General features: G+C 42.4%; 1 protein-coding gene across 1 annotated transcript in view; it reads left to right on the plus strand.

The window, feature by feature from the left end:
- The window catches only part of mtnr1ba (melatonin receptor type 1Ba), an 85,064-nt gene that overhangs the window by 10,288 nt on the left and 55,843 nt on the right, over window positions 1–18,933 (plus strand). The gene's annotated exons all lie outside the window — the stretch shown is intronic.

Below are 18,933 nucleotides of genomic sequence, written 5' to 3' on the forward strand. Positions count from 1 at the left end.
ACAACAAACTGGCAAGGAACATAAGGAAAAGGTTAAATATATAAACACTGGGGCAGGGAAGACAATCACACACACGTGGAACACGTTAGGGCAGGGTATGTAATCACACAAGTGGGAAAGCAGACAAAGACCAGGGAGTGTAAAGACACCTTAGACAAGGGTGAGTATGAACACAAAACAGAAATATCAAAATAAAACAGGAAATAACTGAAACAAGTCTAATAGTGGTGGCTGGATGTGACATGAAGTGGGTCAGAAGAAGGAATCTGATGTAGTTATCATGCCTACAAAAAGTATCCACTGTCCTTCAATATTTTCCCATTTTATTCATTTTCAATATTAATTATCAGTTGTTTTTTTAAATGGTAAAAGTCTACAGGTGTCCAGACATTAAAATAATTTACAATGAAAGAATCTTTCATGCCAAATTGATAACAGATTTTGACAAAGTCACCTCAATATTTCTTTCTTTCTTTCTTTCTTTTAAACCAACCAACCAAACTATCATTTCTGTACAGCATTTTCTGTATGCTTCAGGCCATTGTCTTACTGGAATACAAATCTCCCAAGTTGCAGTTCTCTTGAGGTCACATCAGATAGTCCTCCAGAATGTCCCCCTCTACCTTTGCATCCCTTCCAATGCCTGTTGCTAAGAAGTATTCCCATATCGTGATGCTGCCACCACCATGCTTCATGGTAGGGATGATATGTTTATGCTGATGTGCAGTGTCTGGTAAACCTAGCATCCAGTCTGGAGGCCAAAAAGCTCAATTTTCTCATCAGACTAAAGAACCTCCTTCCAGTTTCCTTCAGTCTCCCACATACCCTCTAGTGAACTCTACTCAACTTTTTCAGCAGCGGCTTTCTCTTTGCCTGTTTTCAATGAAGCTAAGGAACGGGTGAATGTTCTGGGCAGCAATTGCTGTATGCACAGTCTCTCCTAGCTCAGCTGCCAAAGCTTGTAAATCCTGTAGAGGAGTCATAGGTGTCTTAGTGGCCTCCCTCATAAGTGTTTTTCTTGTACTGTTACTCAGTTTTTGAAGATAGATTACTGGAGGCAGATTTACATGTGCCATATTCCTTCCATTTACTAATGATGCATTAAACTGTACTCCAAGGAATATCCAGTAACTTGAAAATTTTCTTCTATACATCCTCTGACTTCAAAAACCTTTTTATGGAGTATCCTTTTGTTTCCACTGTGTAGTTATATCCAGGAGTACTGATTCACCAGTGTTTGGACTTTCCAGATACAAATGTGTCTATACAACAATCACTTATGAGACATTCACTGCTCTCAGATAATCTCCATTTTACTAACTGTGTGACTTCTAGCACTAGTTGGCTGCAAATATGTTGAATTATGTAGGGCAATTTGAGGAAGGTACATACTTATTCAATCAGTTATTGTATGTTTTATATTTTTAATTAATAGTACTATTTCTTCACCAACAGATACCAAATATCATGCTTCAGAAGCTTCCTGCTGATTTATGCAGTTGGTGTGAGTTTAAGTAACCTGATATCACAACTGCTCAATTACTCACATCAGATGTGTCAGTCTGGACAGTGAAAGGTTGGGCAAACTATGAGGCCTATGGAACAGACTCAGCACATAGTAAGCCCTTCAAACTCTGAAAGACCTTTTCACATTCTGCTGACCACTGAACCTTGTTTGTTTGGGTCTTCCTGGTGAAGCTGTTAAGGGGACTGAAAGAGTAGGAAAATGCAGAATGACCCCACCAGACCAAGGAAAGACTTCACATGGGAGTTAGTTGTAGATGCCAGCTGATGGCTTTCACCTCCTGGACAGAGTGCACCCAAATATTGACTGTCCTGCTTAGCCAGGGAGCTCTTGTCTGAGCGAAATGTGAGTCCACCCTCCTTGATCCTGAGCAAAATTTATGGAGGTGGCGAATATGGTCTTCTAGCAGCTGCTGTCCACCACAGTATTACAAAGGTATGCTGCTGCTGTGCACTTCTTTGTTCTGCTCTGTGCCTTGCAGAACCTTGTCTGTCAGCTGCTGGAATGTAGCTGATGTTCCATTTTAGGTTGAAAAGGTGGACAGTATACTGACAGTGCCCAAAGGAGGTTCCAAATGCTGTAATCTCTCTGCTCTCTGGGGTAAGGGTGACAACCAATCTCATGGAGCGAGTGATAAACACATGATGCACAAAGCTATGCACTAACAGGAAATGCAGATTAGACTAACAGAGAGTCAGATGAGAGTCATATTTTCATAACATTGTCAGCCTTGACTGAACGTCTCACTCTGCCTCATGCAACCCTGTTAATCATATTATCAGGAAAAGACAAAGTCTTTATACTTTTTTTTTTTTTTTTAACTGTTTTACATAAGTAAGTTTGTCCTCCTGGTCAGCAGTAACAGCTAGCTCAATAGCTAGCTTCTACGCCTGAGAAAAAGCTAACATTAGCATGGTTTTGCAACCCTGTTATTTGCAACCCTGTTACTGTAATTAGAGTAAGAGGGTTACACTACTTTAACAGGGTTGCATCTCCTACAGTTTACTCAGAATTTACAAACTATTATTTATGGTTCAATTCAATAATTTACATGATCTAAGACAAAATTTAGTTAATCTACATATTTTAAACAGATTCCCGAATTTTACAGACTATATTATTTCCTTCTATTTCCTAATGGTAGTCCAAATGGATTATGGTTGCAGCAACTACCTTAATGGGATGTCTGTGTAGGTTCTCATTCATCCAGGTCATGGTTGAGAGGTGGATGAGAGGTGAAACGTCTTCAAGGAACTTTCTTAAAGTCTAGTTGGATTTATTTAAATAACTTTGGTATACCTTGATGGGATTATTAACTTGATGTACACTACTGGTCAAAAGTTTGAGAACGCCCCAATTTTTTCCAGTTTTTATATTGAAATTCAAGTAGTTTGAGTCCAATGAATAGCTTGACATGGTACAAAGGTAAGTGGTGAACTGCCAGAGGTTAAAAAAAAGGTAAGGTTACCCAAAACTGAAAAATATTGTACATTTCAGAATTATACAAAAAGGCTTTTTTCAGGAAACAAGAAATGGGTTAACAACTTAACCTTCCTCTAGTGTTAAGGTCGGCACCGACTGACTTAAGTTTTAAATGTACAAAAGTGCTACATAAAATTTGTTTATTGGATCAATACTTTTTGACTTCTTGTCAGGAACTTCTATTTCAACAAAATAAAATTAAAAAAACTTAATTTTACTAAAATCTAAAATGGTCTGGTGAAAATTATGACCTTTGTGTTTGTTTTGACTCAGTTATAACTGGGTCAAAACAAACACAAATAAGATGATAAAACAATACAAAATGCCAAAACTGAAATCACAAGCACACTATCAGCCAACAGCCCATAGCCAGCTCTTCCTCTAACCATATCAGCTACCTGGTTGCCTACATTGGTGTTCTTCTTCTTGCCGGAGTGTACAGATCCAGCAATGAGGCCACTGATAGTCTCTGGGAATTGTCAACAGGCAGGAATATTTTCCAGGCAACAATATCACTTCAGACCTTTTCAATGATATCAAGAGTCCTCAGATTTGACAGCAGAGACACCAGAGCAAAATCTGACAAGCTTGCTCCCATCAGGGATGTCTGGGAGAAATGGGTGCAGCTCCTTCCGCTGATGTTCAACCCAGGGCCAGAGGTGACATTAGATGAATGTTTTCTCCCTTTCCATGGAAAATGCTCTTTCTGGCAATACATGCCCAGCAAGCCAGGCAAATATGGCATAAAAATCTGGGCAGCCTGTGATGCAAAAAAACAGCTATGCATGGAATCTACAGATTTACACAGGCAAATCTGCAAGTGGCATCCCTACAAAAATTGACCCATAACACCATGTTTAAATAAACTCCTATCGCTAATAATATAAAAATATATTATTATATGTACATTTTTTGAACATTTAAGAGGTGTATTCTAATACCACTCTGTCATAGTCAGGTAACATAACAACTTTAATTTATTTATATAATTCTGTTGAGGTTCATTTGGCAATTTTTGTATAGTGAAAACGAGGGGTATGCTGTCAAAAGAAAGGCCCAGGGGGCCACAAAAAATATTAAAATCAATCTTTTCATAGATAAGGAAGCCTAACAAGGTAGCCAAGAGATAAGAAACAAGTTGGATCATAAATAATTGTTTTTAGGGCATTTTATTAAAACACGCTGAATTAAAACACGGGTCAAAACTGACCTCTTAACATAAGAGATAGTAAAAGAAAGCTAACACAAGAGGAAGGTTAAAGCTGTTTTGCAGCAATGGAGGTTGATCAAGCCTTGAAGGTTGGTGCTACCAAATCCTACAGGTGTCCCAACTTTTCTTGATGACTTATAACCCCCTCTGTCTGCCTAAAAGTAGTGTTGGAACACACCGTGGCACCATACCCTCGAGAGCATTATTTGAACAGTATTGTACTGCAGAAAGAAGTGCGTTGCTATAAAAATAGTGAGGAAAAGGCAATTGATAGTAGAAGAGAGACAGACCATCATAACACTTAAAAATGTAGGTCTTTCCTACAGAGAAGTTAGGAAGAAAGTCAAGGTGTCAGTGAGTACAGTTTTCTTCACCATCAAAAGGCACACAGAAACTGTGGGAAACTCTGACAGGAAGAGGTCTGGAAGACCCATAGCCACAACAGAATCAGAAGACAAGTTTTGACAGTCAACAGCTTGTGTGATAGGCGGCTCACAGGACAACAGCTTCAAGCACAGCTTAACAGTGGTCGTAGTAAGCAAGTCTCAGTTTCAACTGTGAAGACAAGACTTGGAGTTGCAGGTTTGACAGGTCAAATTGCAGCAAGAAATCCATTGCTAAAACATCAGAATAAGAAAAAGAGGCTTGCCTGGACCATGAAACACCATCAATGGGACTCCTGAAGACTGGAGGAAGGTATTATGAACTGATGAATGAAAATCTTTGGTTCCTCAGTGTGTGACATCAACTGTCAAACATGGAGGAGGAAGCATGATGGTCTGGGGCTGTTTTGCTAGATCCAGGGTCGGTGACTTCCACAGAGTGAGAGGTACCCTGAAACAAAACGGCTACCACAGCATACACCTAGTTGGTCAGGGGTTCGTCTTACAGCAACATAATGACCCAAAACATGAGTCCAAGTTCTGCCAGAGCTATCTTAGGAAAAAAAGAACAAGATGGTACGGTTGAAAACATGGAGTGGCCAGCACAATCTCCAGACTTAAACCCCATGGAGCTGGTTTGGGATGAACTGGACAGAAGAGTGAAAGCAAAACAACCTACAAGTGGCACACATTTATTGGAACTTCTGCAGCAGATTTGGGAAGAATTTTCTGAAGAATATTTGACTTCCATAGTGGAAAGAATGCCATGAGTGTGTTCAGCTGTTATATCTGTCAAAGGCGGCCACTTTGATGAGTGAAAAGTTAAGAATACATTTTGGTTCTGAATTCATTTTTTAAAAACTTCATATGTTTACTTGTTCTATGCTTGAATTTCACAGTACAATGATACATTAATATACATACTTTCCAATAAAAAAATGGAAAATTGGGGTGTTCTAAAACTTTTGACCAGTTGTGTAAATCGAACTATGCAATTCATAATAGGGGACACTAAAGACCGCAGTGAGAAAGGATAGTGTGCCCAACAAAAATAGAGGAGATAGATAGATAGATAGATAGATAGATAGATAGATAGATAGATAGATAGATAGATAGATAGATAGATAGATAGATAGATAGATAGATAGATAGATAGATAGATAGATTAAACCTTTATTGATCCTGCAGCGGGGAAATTTTTGAAGATAGGCTCATAAGAGGAGTAAAGCCAGGAGAAAGTTATGTGAAGGATTAATAACCTCTCCAATCACCCCTGAACCTCCAGTCACACCAGAAATATTAGAAGATAGATATTCTGAAGCAAATGGCACGCTTTCAGCTAAGTGTTAGAGTGAATATGTTGATAAGGTACGGTAGCCAGCAATCAAAAGTAAATCCAAATGTTGAAAGCAATGTTCTGAACCAGCAAGTTTCAGTTATTTTTTTAGATTTTTATTTGAGAAATAGTACTCACAAAAAGTAGTAAAATTTACTGAAAGAATACTTTGGTGTCTTGAGCATTTATTTGTCACTTTTACATAATGATTGATTCCAAGATAGTGCCGCAGATGGCAGCCTTCGGCACTGCGATCCCTAGGAATTTATTTTAGTCACCTGTGTCCAACAACTTACAGCAAAGAGGAGCTGCTTAACATCAGAGACTCTTCTCTGAATATTTTTCCAACTTTTTGCTCAAATCCAGAGAGTTTTCTTGAACTTCTAGTTGGAGGAGCAGCAGCTCTGTATGGGAAGTAGAGAAGACGCAGATGGGGCAAGCGAACCGGCGTGCTCTTAAAACTCAGACAGCGGGGAATACGAACACCGCTCCCATCCATCCACCTGGTGAACCTCCGCTCCCTGCCCAACAAAATGGACAAGTTGCTTCTCCTCCTCAGTGGATCCAACAAGGACTTAGCACATTCTGCTGCTCTTTGCTTCACTGAAACCTGGCTCAGTGAAGCTGTACCTGACGCCGGGCTACATCTGCCTGGCTTCTCTCTCCACCACGCGGACCGCATCATGGAGCTATCAGGGAAATCAAAGGGCGGTGGAATATGCTTCTATATTAATGAAGGTTGATGCACATCTGTCACAGTTCTGTCTAGACATTGCAGCCCTAATCTGGAGTCCCTTTTCATAAACTGCAAGTCATTTTACTCACCGTGGGAATTTTCCTCCTTCATCATGGTCGGAGTTTGCATCGCCCCCCAAGCCAATGTGAATGAAGCGCTGCAAACTCTCGCTGAACAATTAAACGACTTTGAACAGGAACACCCGGACTCGCTTTTTATTGTCATGGGGGACTTTAACAGAGCGAGATTAGACCTAGAGCTACCAAATACAAACAGCATATTAGCTGTCCCACCAGAGACAGCAACATACGGGATCACTGTTACACCATGATTAAAGGAGCATACCACCCTGTTCCCCGGGCAACTCTGGGACACTCTGATCACTGTCTGGTCCATCTCATCCCCACATACAGGCAGAAACTAAAATTTGCAAAGCCTGTGGTTAAAACTGTGAGGAAATGGACAAGTGAGGCAAAGCAGGGACTTCAAGACTGTTTTGACTGCACAGACTGGAGTGTTTTTGAAGCTGCCAACAACAACCTGGATGATCTGACAGACACTGTGACAGCTTACATCAGTTTCTATGAGGACGCATTTGTCAACCAAAACTTTCAGGATTTACAACAATAACAAGCCATGGTTCACCACCAAACTGTGACAGCTCTGCCACGCCAAGGAGGATGCCTACAGGAGTGGGGACAGAGACCTGTCTAAGAAGGCCAGGAACACACTGAACAAAGAGATCACAGTAGCTAAGAAGAACTACTCTGAGAAGCTGAAGAACCGGTTCTCAGCTAACGACCCTGCTTCAGTGTGGAGAGGCCTTCGAGACATCCCCCCCTGCTGAAGCAAACTCTGACCTGGCCAACAACCTTAATACCTTTTACTGTAGGTTTGAAAGGGATGCATTCACACCCTTCACCCATCCAACAACCACACCAACAACTGCCGTCATACCTCAAGCTGCACCCCAAACTGCCGCTGCTGTCACAGTGCATGAAGGAGAAGTGAACCGACTCTTCCAAAGGCAGAAGACCAGGAAAGCATCATGGGTCCATTTCACAAAGCAGGTTTAGTGAAAACTCTGAGTCTGTTAACCCTGAGATGAGGGAAACTCTGAGTTTTCCATTGCAAAAAGGGAGGTAACTCAAACCAGAGAAAGAGGGGTAACTCTAGTCTGTTTCAGAGAGAGAGGTAACTTAAGCTCTTGTTCAGTTAGAGTCTATGAAACCAACCTGGTCGGGACCAGGTTTTTCTCAGTAAACCTCGAGTTTCTCTCTGTCTCCGCCCTCTTTCAGTCACACACACTATTTGATTTCCTCATTCATTCATTCAGTCAGCTGGCAAGTTTTGGCGTAGCCTAGTTTTGCCGTCTGTCAAAGTGGCTCGTACATTCGTTAACGATCCAGTGGATGAAGGAGCAGCATTATACTGCGTGGAGAATTAAATATTTGTCGTGAGATTGTTATCAGACCGCGCATAGATGTTCTTGCATTTCTGGACAATTATCTTTTTGAGCGGTACCGTTTCACGTCACAGTCCATAATCTACATACACAACCTAATCTATCCTTACATTTGCAACATTACCAACCGCAGTCATGCTCTCACATCCTATCAGATATTGTGTGTTGTGCTGCGGTTCTTTGCAAATGGAAGTTTTTTCTATAATGTCGGAGATGCAGAGCACTTAAGTAAGGCAACTGTATGCAGGACGGTCAGAAAAGTGTGCCTGGCCCTGAAACCACTTTTACCCATCTTTGGGGTTTTCCCTGGACATAAACCTGTCAGAGCCATCAAGGAGGAGTTCCACAGGATTGCAGGTGAATGATGTAGAGATCTGTTAAATTAATTTTAAATCATATTCCATTAATGACATTGTGCTGCAACCTCAGACTGGGATTAGTAATTTTAATTTCTTTTAGGATTTCCCAGGGAGTGTTTCCATATTTCATCTTAAGCTGCTGCCACGTGTGCTTCTCCCCCGCGGGATTGCGCCTAAATGAAATAACTTAATAGGCTATCATTCAAACAGTTTTCCCCTGTAATATTATTGTGATTGCAAAGGACTACCTGACTACAACTTACGCACTGACCCAGCAGCAATGTTCTCCCACGCCGTCTCCCTCTCTTTTGTAGCTGCAGCGGTGTTGCACTTCTTTCTAAAAACATGTTCAAACTCGCCATATAAATGCATTAAGATTTCCAATTCAAGTGGGGTGAAAAACGCAGCCCTCCGCTTCCCCGTTGCCATGGTGACTTGTCGAGTCATGGCTCTATTGATACTAGCTTTTTATAGTTGTGGTGCACGCGCTTAACTCCAGGTGAAACTGCTCTGAGTTGATAAAACCAACTCAAATCAGCTGTTCTGCAACCAAAAACTCGGAGTTTCCTATCTCAGAGTAGATTAACTCAGAGTTCAGGGTTACACTCAGTTTGATGAACCTGCTTTGAGAAATGGACCCCAGGACCTAATGGAGTATCACCCTCCTGTCTTAAAGCCTGTGCTGACCAGCTGGCTCCAATCTTCACCAGGATCTTCAACAGTTCCCTGGAACTATGTGAATTCCCCTCTACATTCAAATGTTCCGCAATCATTCCAGTTCCCAAGAAACCCTCCATCACAGGACTGAACGACAACAGACCATTGGCTCTGGCATCAGTGGTCATGAAGTCCTTCAAGAGACTGGTGTTGAACCACCTGAAGTCTATAGTACAATGGACCCCATGTAGTTTGTTTATCGCGCAAACAGGTCAGCTAATGATGCAGTCAGTGTGGGGCTGCACTACATCCTGCAACATCTAGATGGCCCTTGGAGTTATGCAAGAATCCTATTTATGGACTTTTCCTCGGCATTCAACACCATTGTTATAACCTCAAGTAATAATGCACGCACACTTGGTAACAGTTTCAGAACTTTTAGTAAACGCTCATTCATTTACAGCACATGCAGGCGGGAATCCACAGGTGCGTTCCTCATCATAACAGTCCCGGGTGAGAACACGTAGCCAATACTAAGGTTCCGGGGTACATTCCAAACCGTGACACAATCACTCTCTATCACAACCATCATCCCTGAAATCCTCTCCACCAAACTCTCCCACCTCAGTGTGTCTTTACCCATGTGTCAGTGGATCACCAGCTTCCTGACAGACAGGAGGCAGCAGGTAAGGCTGGGAGATGTCACCTCAACCACCCAGACTGTCAGCAGTGGGCCCCCAAGGGTGTCCTGTCTCCACTACTCTTGTCCCTCTACACCAACAACTGCACCTCCAAGCACCCAGCTGTTAAATTCTTGAAGTTTGCAGATGACACAACAGTCATCGGCCTGATCCAGGATGGTGACGAGTCTGCATATTGGTAGGAGGTTGAGCAGCTGGTGATTTGGTGCAGCCAGAACAACCTGGAGCTGCACACGCTCAAGACTGAGGAGATGATGGAGGACTTCAGGAGACAGCCCTCATCAATGCACCCCCTCACCATCAGTAACAGCCCTCTGTCAGCTGTGGAGTCCTTCAAGCTCCTGGGGACCACAATCTCTCAGGACCTGCAGTGGGAAAAGCACATCCGCTCCATCCTGAAAAAGGCTCAGCAGAGGATGTATTTCCTGTGACAGCTGAGGAGACCCGGCCTGCCATAGGAGCTGTTGATCCAGTTCTACACTGCAGTCACTGAATCTGTCTTGTGCACCGCTGTCACTATGTGGTTTGGATCAGCCACACAGCAGGACAGAAACAGACTACAGTGCACAGTACGGACTGCAGAGGACATCACTGGAGCCCCCCTGCCCTCCATCCAGAAACTGTACTCCGCTAGAACCAGGAAGAGGGCAGGGAACATCATCAGAGACCCCACTCATCTCTGACATAAACTGTTTTCCCCCCTCCCCTCTGGCAGGTGCTACAAAGCCCTGTACACAAAAACCACCAGACACAAAAACAGCATCTTCCCCACTGCCATCATAAACATTCCTACTCACCTGTACAATAGACAGTTTTACAATGGACGTGTACAGTATTATCTCTGCTTTTTGCACTGCATCATGCAATTATCATTTGCACTACTGTGTTTATAGCAATTATAATTTTTGCACTACTGTAAATTTCTGTATATATTGCGTTATATTTAATTTTATTGCTACTATTTTTCCTCCCAGTTCCTCTTTCTATAGTTTTTTTTTTTTTTTTGATTGTCTTCCACATCACCAAGGTGACACCAACAGCTGAAACCAAATTCCTTGTATGTTGTGTACGTACTTGGCCATTAAAGCAGATTCTGATGATCAAAAATAACGTAACTATTCAACCCTGTTACTTTATGCAACCCTGTTACCATATCATTTTAATTGAAAATAATCATAAATTACTTTCTCAGGTCAAAAGGATTTGACCCATTGCCCTTTAAAGAGTTTAAGTAATTATACACATAATGTGTTAGTCAATATTGTAAAATAAATACTTAAACTAGTAAGGGGAAACATGTTTCTATTGAAATGTTGGGCAAAATAGATGTTGAAAGTTGCTTAAATTAATTTGAATAAGGTCATATGTGAAACCAACTAGTTATTCAGAGAGAATGCTGCTTTATTTATTTATTTAATAGAAAAGGAATTATATTTAAGAAATTAAGTAATTTTTTTCTTTTTTCAGGTTTCTTAGTGTTGGTAACAGGATTGTGCCAAGTATAGCAAACAACAAATTAAACGTAATAAAAATGGTACCACTGATGTGTAAGCTGAGTCAATCAAGCCTGTGATAGTTTATTACCTATAATGGATGAATATGTGGCAGAAAATTATAAAAGAGAAGTTTTATTTTTCCAAATATTTTAAGCCCAAATGTCCTCCAATTCTGACCCACTAATAAGAACTAGGAAATAACTAATGACTGTGAGCCACTCGCTACTGGGATATACTACTCTCATAAACAAAGTTACCCCAAGCAGAACCACACTGGCAATACGAGATTTACAGACTGAACACAAGTAGCATGAGCGAGGTTAATGCTACAATTACGTGAGCACGCAACTGTTATGAGGGAAGCAGGAGAACCCAAGCGCAGGCACACAGAAAACTGGCAGACAGGTGAATTACAGAAAAAGATTTATTCAACCAAATAAGTAGCCCAATACAGAAAAGCGTGACTGTCGATTTGAGTCGCAAAGTGGAAGCCATCAGGGTGAGAATCACTACAGCTGGGGTCTAAAACTGTTGAGAGCAGTAGGGGGAAGCTGAAATTGCTCCTCTCTCCCGCCCAAACAAGAAGGAAACTGATTACATTCTGGCGCCCCTGGAACAATAACAAACTCCTCTGGAAGTTTCATGGCCAAGAGATAGCTCTCCTAAACCCCCCCCGACTTTCCCAAGGACACCTGTTGACTTTTGGACCGGGCCAACCGAGGACGTCTCCATAGCAACCTGCTGTGTTATCGCGCTTCCACCCTCGTGAACTGAGACACCGGGGGGTCTGAGACGGAAGAAGATGCTCCACAAGCTTCCCTCGCTATGCAGAGGTGTCAGGAATCCGTGCGCTGCTGCACAGGAACCGACTAACCGAATTTGCCAATATTGGAGGTTTCATTTGGTACAACGAGCCTTTTTTTTTTCCATTTACCCTCTGCTATCCCTACCCAGATCCCAACATGTCTTCTTCTTTTTTTTCCTCAAGAAAGGTGCGCGCAGCACTGCACAGCAGCCGGAGCTGTCATTGGCAGGGCAGCTCAAATGAAATTTCATTGTATATGAAAGTGTGCAATGACTAATAAAGGTTTGATTTGATTGTCAAGGAAAAACAAACCAGGAGATAAGTCTCAAGCAAGCATAAGTTATGGCAACTGGACTAACCTCGTGTGAGTCGAAAACGTTTCACCTCTCATCCAAGAGGCTTCTTCAGTTCTGAAAGCCTGGTGGGGAGTACCAGATATTTATCCACCAGGAGGGTGGTGGCAAAAACAAGTGGACAAAGACCCGAAACCAACAGACTCGTTAAGTGTTAATGTGAGTCGTTAGCCTTTGATGGGCGGTCGTTACCCCTCCCAGCCCTCTAGGAGGGTGGTTGGGGGTCACCTGACTGCAAGTGGGACAGATGGCTGCACCTCCTTGGGAGGGCTCTAAGAACAGCGTTGTAAGTGGGAGACAAGTGGTGTCTGAGGCCCCCTCCTCTGTTCAAAGATGGCCGTTCTAGTTTGACATGAATGGCTTCTTTTACCCCTCTCTCAAACCATCTGTCCTCTCTGGCTAGAATGCGCACCTTGTGGTCATCAAAGGAGTGCCCCTTCTCCTTGAGGTGGAGGTGGACTGCTGAGTCCTGGCCTGTGGTCGTGGCCCTCCTGTGTTGTGCCATGCGCTTGTGTAATGGCTGCTTAGTCTCTCCAATGTACAGATCAGAGCATTCCTCTGACCTGTACCTGTACAACCAGGAGATAAATTAAACTGAATCTAACACTAAAAGAAACAACACTACTAAACCTACAAAAACCACAAAACCAAACAGGAATAAACTGAACCAAACAACACAACAATGTACTTACAAAAACCAGGGGAAAACAGAACTAAGGGCTAGGCAGGCTCAGGGAATCAGAAGCTAGTGGGGAAACAAAACTGGCGGACTGAAGACTGGGGAGTATCCAAGAACAGACAGGAGTTGAACTGAGTCCACGAGAGGGAAATCCAGGATGGGAGGATCAGTTGAGTCCAAGGGGCTGAAGCTGACAGTGGGTAGAAGGCTTGGTGGGGAGAAACAGAATCCAGGAATGCAGCAGAATCTATGAAGGGATGTGAATCAATGATCCGACGGGGAGTGAATGAAAGCACAGAGCTTAAATAGGTGGAGGTGAGGTGGAGAACAGGTGAATGGTGTGAACTGATTACTGCAAGTGACACTCATTGCAGTAATCAGCAAATAGAGTGCAGGCAGGTGAAGCAGGAAGAGCAAAGGGGCGAGTGAACAGGGAAAGAGAGACAGGAGGGAGAGATCACAGACAGAGGGAGCCAGAGAGAGACAGATCAAAACAGAAACAGATGAGGAACAATGGGAGAAAGAAGGAAAAAGAGAAAAGGAGGAAGAATGGCAGAGGCTAGAGCAGGATCATAACAACAACAGGAAAACTAAGCTACACTACTTAGCTGGCAGCTGAGACAGGGGGAGAGCGAGTGGTCAGGGAGTCTGTGGGCCAGGGACGAATATGGGAGAACGTTCTGTGGTGGTTCTAGGCACAAAAGCAGACTGATGATCCAGGGAAGGGAGGTTCAGAGGGGGACCGTGTCTGGATTGGCAGTGTGTGTATCAGAGGAAAACAGCATGAGGAATGAGTTCTAGGTGGGGAATATGTCTGAGCATGTAGTCAGTACAATGGTTTGGCAATGAATGGTGAACTGAGCCAGTGTTTTATGAGCTTGATGGTGATTGGCAGCAAGTGAACCAATTCCCAGCACTCAGCTGAGTGCAGTGTTGAATAGGTGAGCGCGTGCGCACACACGCACACGCACACACACACACGCACACGCACACACACACACGCACACACACACACACACACACACACACACACACACAGACACACTCACTGTAACCTACCTACTTAAATTAGCAGGCTTGGCCAGCAACGATCTTCATCATTTAAGTTGTATATTCAGTGGTGAGTACCCATATAGAATTTTAAATGTTGTTAGTGTAGAAAGTGTTTAAGAACATAGGAGGTGTTTATAAGAGTGTGTGAAAGGTTAATAACAGTGTGGGAAAGGTCAATAATGTCACGGCCCCTATTTTGACCCTCACTTTCTGCCGTCTGCTCAGCTGCTGCATGTGTGTGTGGGTCTCTCCACTTGCTGCATCAGAGCCTCTGGAGATCAACGTGGATACAGAGCAGCTGTGGGAGATAAAGACTGGCTCTGCAAGACATGCAGTGCTGGATCATCCTGCCTGCTCAGTGTGTCTGACGACAGTGCGAGTCCTTCCTCTGAACTGCCGGTGCAGCCTGTCTCTCCCCCCTAGCTAACCTCTGGAGTGAGGACCTGGACCCCCTATCTTAGCAAGCCGTCCTCCATGATAGAGGACGTGGACCCCCCTCCTCAAGGCACCTCTGGATTAAGGACCTTGGACGCTGTCCCCCAGATAGGGGACGTTGACTGCTCCAGTCAACCCGGCCCCCGCTCCCTGAAGAGGACCCGGCATCATTCCTGGCCACCGCCACTCTCCGCTGGATGCCGTCACCGCCGGCGTGTGCCTCCCTCAACTGCCGGCCCCCGGGAGCCTGTCTTCCTCCCTCCCTCATCCGTAGTGATTTCTTGTCCTTAGTTGGTTTATAGCGTTTATTTTGTAAAATAAACCTGTTTGAAAACAGTCTGCCTGCCACCTGCTCTGTATGCTCTCACTCTTCGGTTCACATTTCACCATACCATAACAAATAAGAGTCTGGGGACGGCTTATAAAGCTTTCAAATACATGGAAATAATAAAATAAATAAGGTCGCTACTTCACGGATTTTTGTCTATTGCAGGGGTGCGTTGACAGTCAAAACATGCAAACACAGAGTCCTGGGTCATTAATGGGCCATTAGCCATGTGACCTGGAGTGACTATAAATTCTGTAACTCTATATTAGTCAATTGGAACTGAAGAATTTTTGATGAGAGGTGAAACATCTTAGAGAACCTACAAGAGAAGTCTAGTTGATTTTTACTGAAGCTCCTATGATTACCAGACTCTAGAACCTTGATTTCCAAATGAAATACCAAATCCTACAGGTGTCCCAACTTTTCTTGATTACTTACAACCCCCTCTGTCTGCATAAAAGTAGTGTTGGAATGCACCGTGGCACCATACCCTCGAGAGCATTGTTTGAACAATATTGTACTGCAGAAAGTTGTGTGTTGCTCTAAAAATGTTGGGAAAAAGGCAATTGATAATGGAAGAGAGACAGACCATCATAACACTTAAAAATGTAGATCTTTCCTACAGAGAAACTGCGAAAAAAAAAAGTCAAGGTGTCAGTGAGTACAGATTTCTTTACCATCAAAAGGCACACAAAAACTGTGAGAAACTGACAGGAAGAGGTTTGAAAGACCCAAAACCACAACAGAATCAGAGGACAAGTTTCTGAGAGCACAGCTTCAAGCACAGCTTAATTGTGGTCGCAGTAAGCATGTCTCAGTTTCAACTGGGAAGACAAGACTTGGAGTTGCAGGTTTGACAAGTTGAGTTGCAGCAAAAAAGCATTTACTAAGATGTCAGAAAAAGAAAACAAAGCTTGCCTGGGCCATGAAACACCACCAATGGACTACTGAAGACTGGAGGAAGGTATTATGGACTGATGAATCAAAATTTGAAATCTTTGGTTCCTCAGTGTGTGACATCAACTGTCAAACATGGTGGAGGAAGCGTGATGGTCTGGGACTGTTTTGCTGGATCCAGGGTCGAACCAGGGTCGTACCAAAACGGCTACCACAGCATTCTGCAGTGCCATGCAATGCCCTCTGGTATGCGCCTAGTTGGTCAGTGGTTCATCCTACAGCAAGATAATGACCCAAAACATAAGTCCAAGGTATGCATCTGAAACACCGTTACTGTCAGAACTATCTTTGACTGCAGAGATTGTGCCTGGATTTAATGGATTTAGTACACACTTCACTATATGTCTACTGGGGTCCTCTTAATTATCTGATTTGTAAAGATCACTTTTGTAATTTACTGATCCAAAGATCATACATATATAACAAGCATCATTTATCCCTTTAGAGTCCTCCTCATCCTCTTTATGAACTCTATTTCTCTGTCTGTGTCCTTCCTGGCAAGGTAATGTCAGAGAGCTGTAGTAAAAGAAAGGAGATAAGGTATAGACCTTACTCTTTTCTTGTGCTGCAGCTCTCTGTAAAAGAATAGTTGTCAGGTCTTGCCAACATTGCCCGGACATTCTCAAACAGCATGCACTGCTTCATATGAGTATATTAAATCTGTGCAGCTGTTTTTGACTTAGCACTTAAGATAGATCTAATGTTGTGTCAAACAAAAATCTTGGGTTGAGTGCAAAGAGACAAAGAAAAAATATAGGAAAAGAAAACACTCAAGAAATGCTACCTATCCTTCAGGAGTATTGTGGTCATGTCACATGCCCCTCAGAACAAAGAGCACATGTCTGAGCCATGATTTATGATTTTTTAAAAATCTCCAAGCTGTCAATCTGTCCATTGTCCATGACATTTAGAGAATTGTATTTTAGACTGTTCTCCCATCACTGCACTCTGCATATATCCACACCTGACACAACAACAATAATCTCTAAAACCATCCATTGTAGTTGGATCATAGCATATTGGACTGCAGCTTGCTCAAATCTTTCCTGTCTGCTGTAAGTCAAGGAATTATTTTTACTGTTGTTGTTGACATTTTTAAACTAACTCCATGATTTACTCTTACTCAACTTAACATCATTTTTTAAACACCATAGGCCATTTTTCAGTCAGATAGAGAGACTTAAAATCTTGTCAAGCATATTTAAAAACATTGAATTTGTTTTTTATAATTGTTTCTGCTGCAAGTCTGCTACTGTATTTTCATGCAAGACAATACTGAGAGTGGTGGCAGCAACCAGTTGGCATAGTGCCTTTACTCATTTTATTATGGATTTTTAAACCATGGAAGTTTTAGTTTTTGTAAAACTTAATGAAAACATAGAAAAGCTCTATTTATGTTTCATTCTAATGTTAAGTCTATAGGCTATTCATGAAGTGCATGGAAGGGGTGAGTAACAAATGCTATAGTGCATTTTCAGTCGATCACTCAATACAGAAGCAATGTAAGAAGCCCCAAAACTTCTTTTTGACATATGTGCTAGGTTTTCATTCAAATAGTTTAGCATCATTTTGGAGTGCTTCGTTAATTTTCTATCATATATTAACATGTGTGTCATGACAGGATAATTGTAAACTTAACTATTTCGTTCAAAACTATTTCTGCAGTCATCCTGTAAATTTCCTCTTCTGAATATGAATTTTTATCAATGTCTAGTTCTTCATTTTACTTGTAACCTTGTGTGTTTCTTCTTCTACCACTGTGTCTTTTCTTTGTCTAACAAGCTAACAGACTAAACATTCTCTACTAATAGCTACACTTTAAACAGCTTAGCCAAAAGGCTTGCCATCTTCTGCAATAAGAATTTCATAAATAAATAAATAAATAAATAAACTTTCTTAATTTCAAAACGGATGGATTGCTACTGCCCAAGTGCAGCATTGAAGATGTTATTTTCTGCCTCACCCAGAAACAAGGGGGCTAACTAACATCATGGGGTATAATTGCATACTATATAAGCCTTATATCACTGTCCACAAAAACGTGTTTGTCATTTCTTTGCCGGTGAGCACTTTGAAAATCAATGGGTGAAAGAGAAGTTGATTTCAAGCAGGGCAGAGACATCCCAAAATCAGCGACCATAGACAATGAAGTGGAGGCCAATCACCACATAGACATGAATGACAGATGTGTGAATGCCCAACACATATCAGATACTATGGGCATCAGTCTTGGCTCAGTTTGCTGTGTTTTTGACCCACATTTTGGGGGTGACCACGCTGTCTGCAAGATGGGTGCCCTGAATGTTGACACCAGATCAGAAGTTGAAGAAAATTGAAATTTTATGAACAGTTTTGGCTCATTTCCAAGCTGATAGTCAAATTCTTGTGAAGATTTGTGAGCCAGTATAAGAGATGGGTTCACCACTTTGACCCTGAGTTAGAGAATCAGAGGAAACAATACAAACACACCAGTTCTCCAGCTTCCAAAAAGTTCAAGAAAGTGGCATCTGTTGGCAAGGTGATGGCTTCTGTGTTTTGAGACAGTGAGGGATTGCTCATAACTGACTTCTTGGAAAAGAGTCAGACCAATACTGGTGACTGCTGTGCATCAGAATTGCAACAACTAAAAGAAGCAATCAAAGAAAAAAGGAGAGGAGCCATTCAAACTGATGTGCTGTTGCTCCAGGACAGTGTGTCCATCCACACAGCACAGGTGGCAGAAGCAGCCAAATGTGAATTTCAACTGTTGCCCCATGCAACTTCCGAACCTGACCTGCACCATCTGACTGTTTAAGAAACTGAAATCCCACCTGCGTGGTCGCCATTTCCAGTGAGTGATGATAAAATCATCCATCCTATTCAGGTGTATCTGGAGACTCAACGTGTGACCTTGTTCCGTAAAAAGGATAGTGAAGCTAGAAAACCTGTGGACCAAGTGCACTGAAGTTAAAGGAGACTTTTTTTGAAAAATAC

This window comes from Amphiprion ocellaris, chromosome 7 (assembly GCF_022539595.1).
Source record: "Amphiprion ocellaris isolate individual 3 ecotype Okinawa chromosome 7, ASM2253959v1, whole genome shotgun sequence".
Taxonomy (NCBI): domain Eukaryota; kingdom Metazoa; phylum Chordata; class Actinopteri; family Pomacentridae; genus Amphiprion; species Amphiprion ocellaris.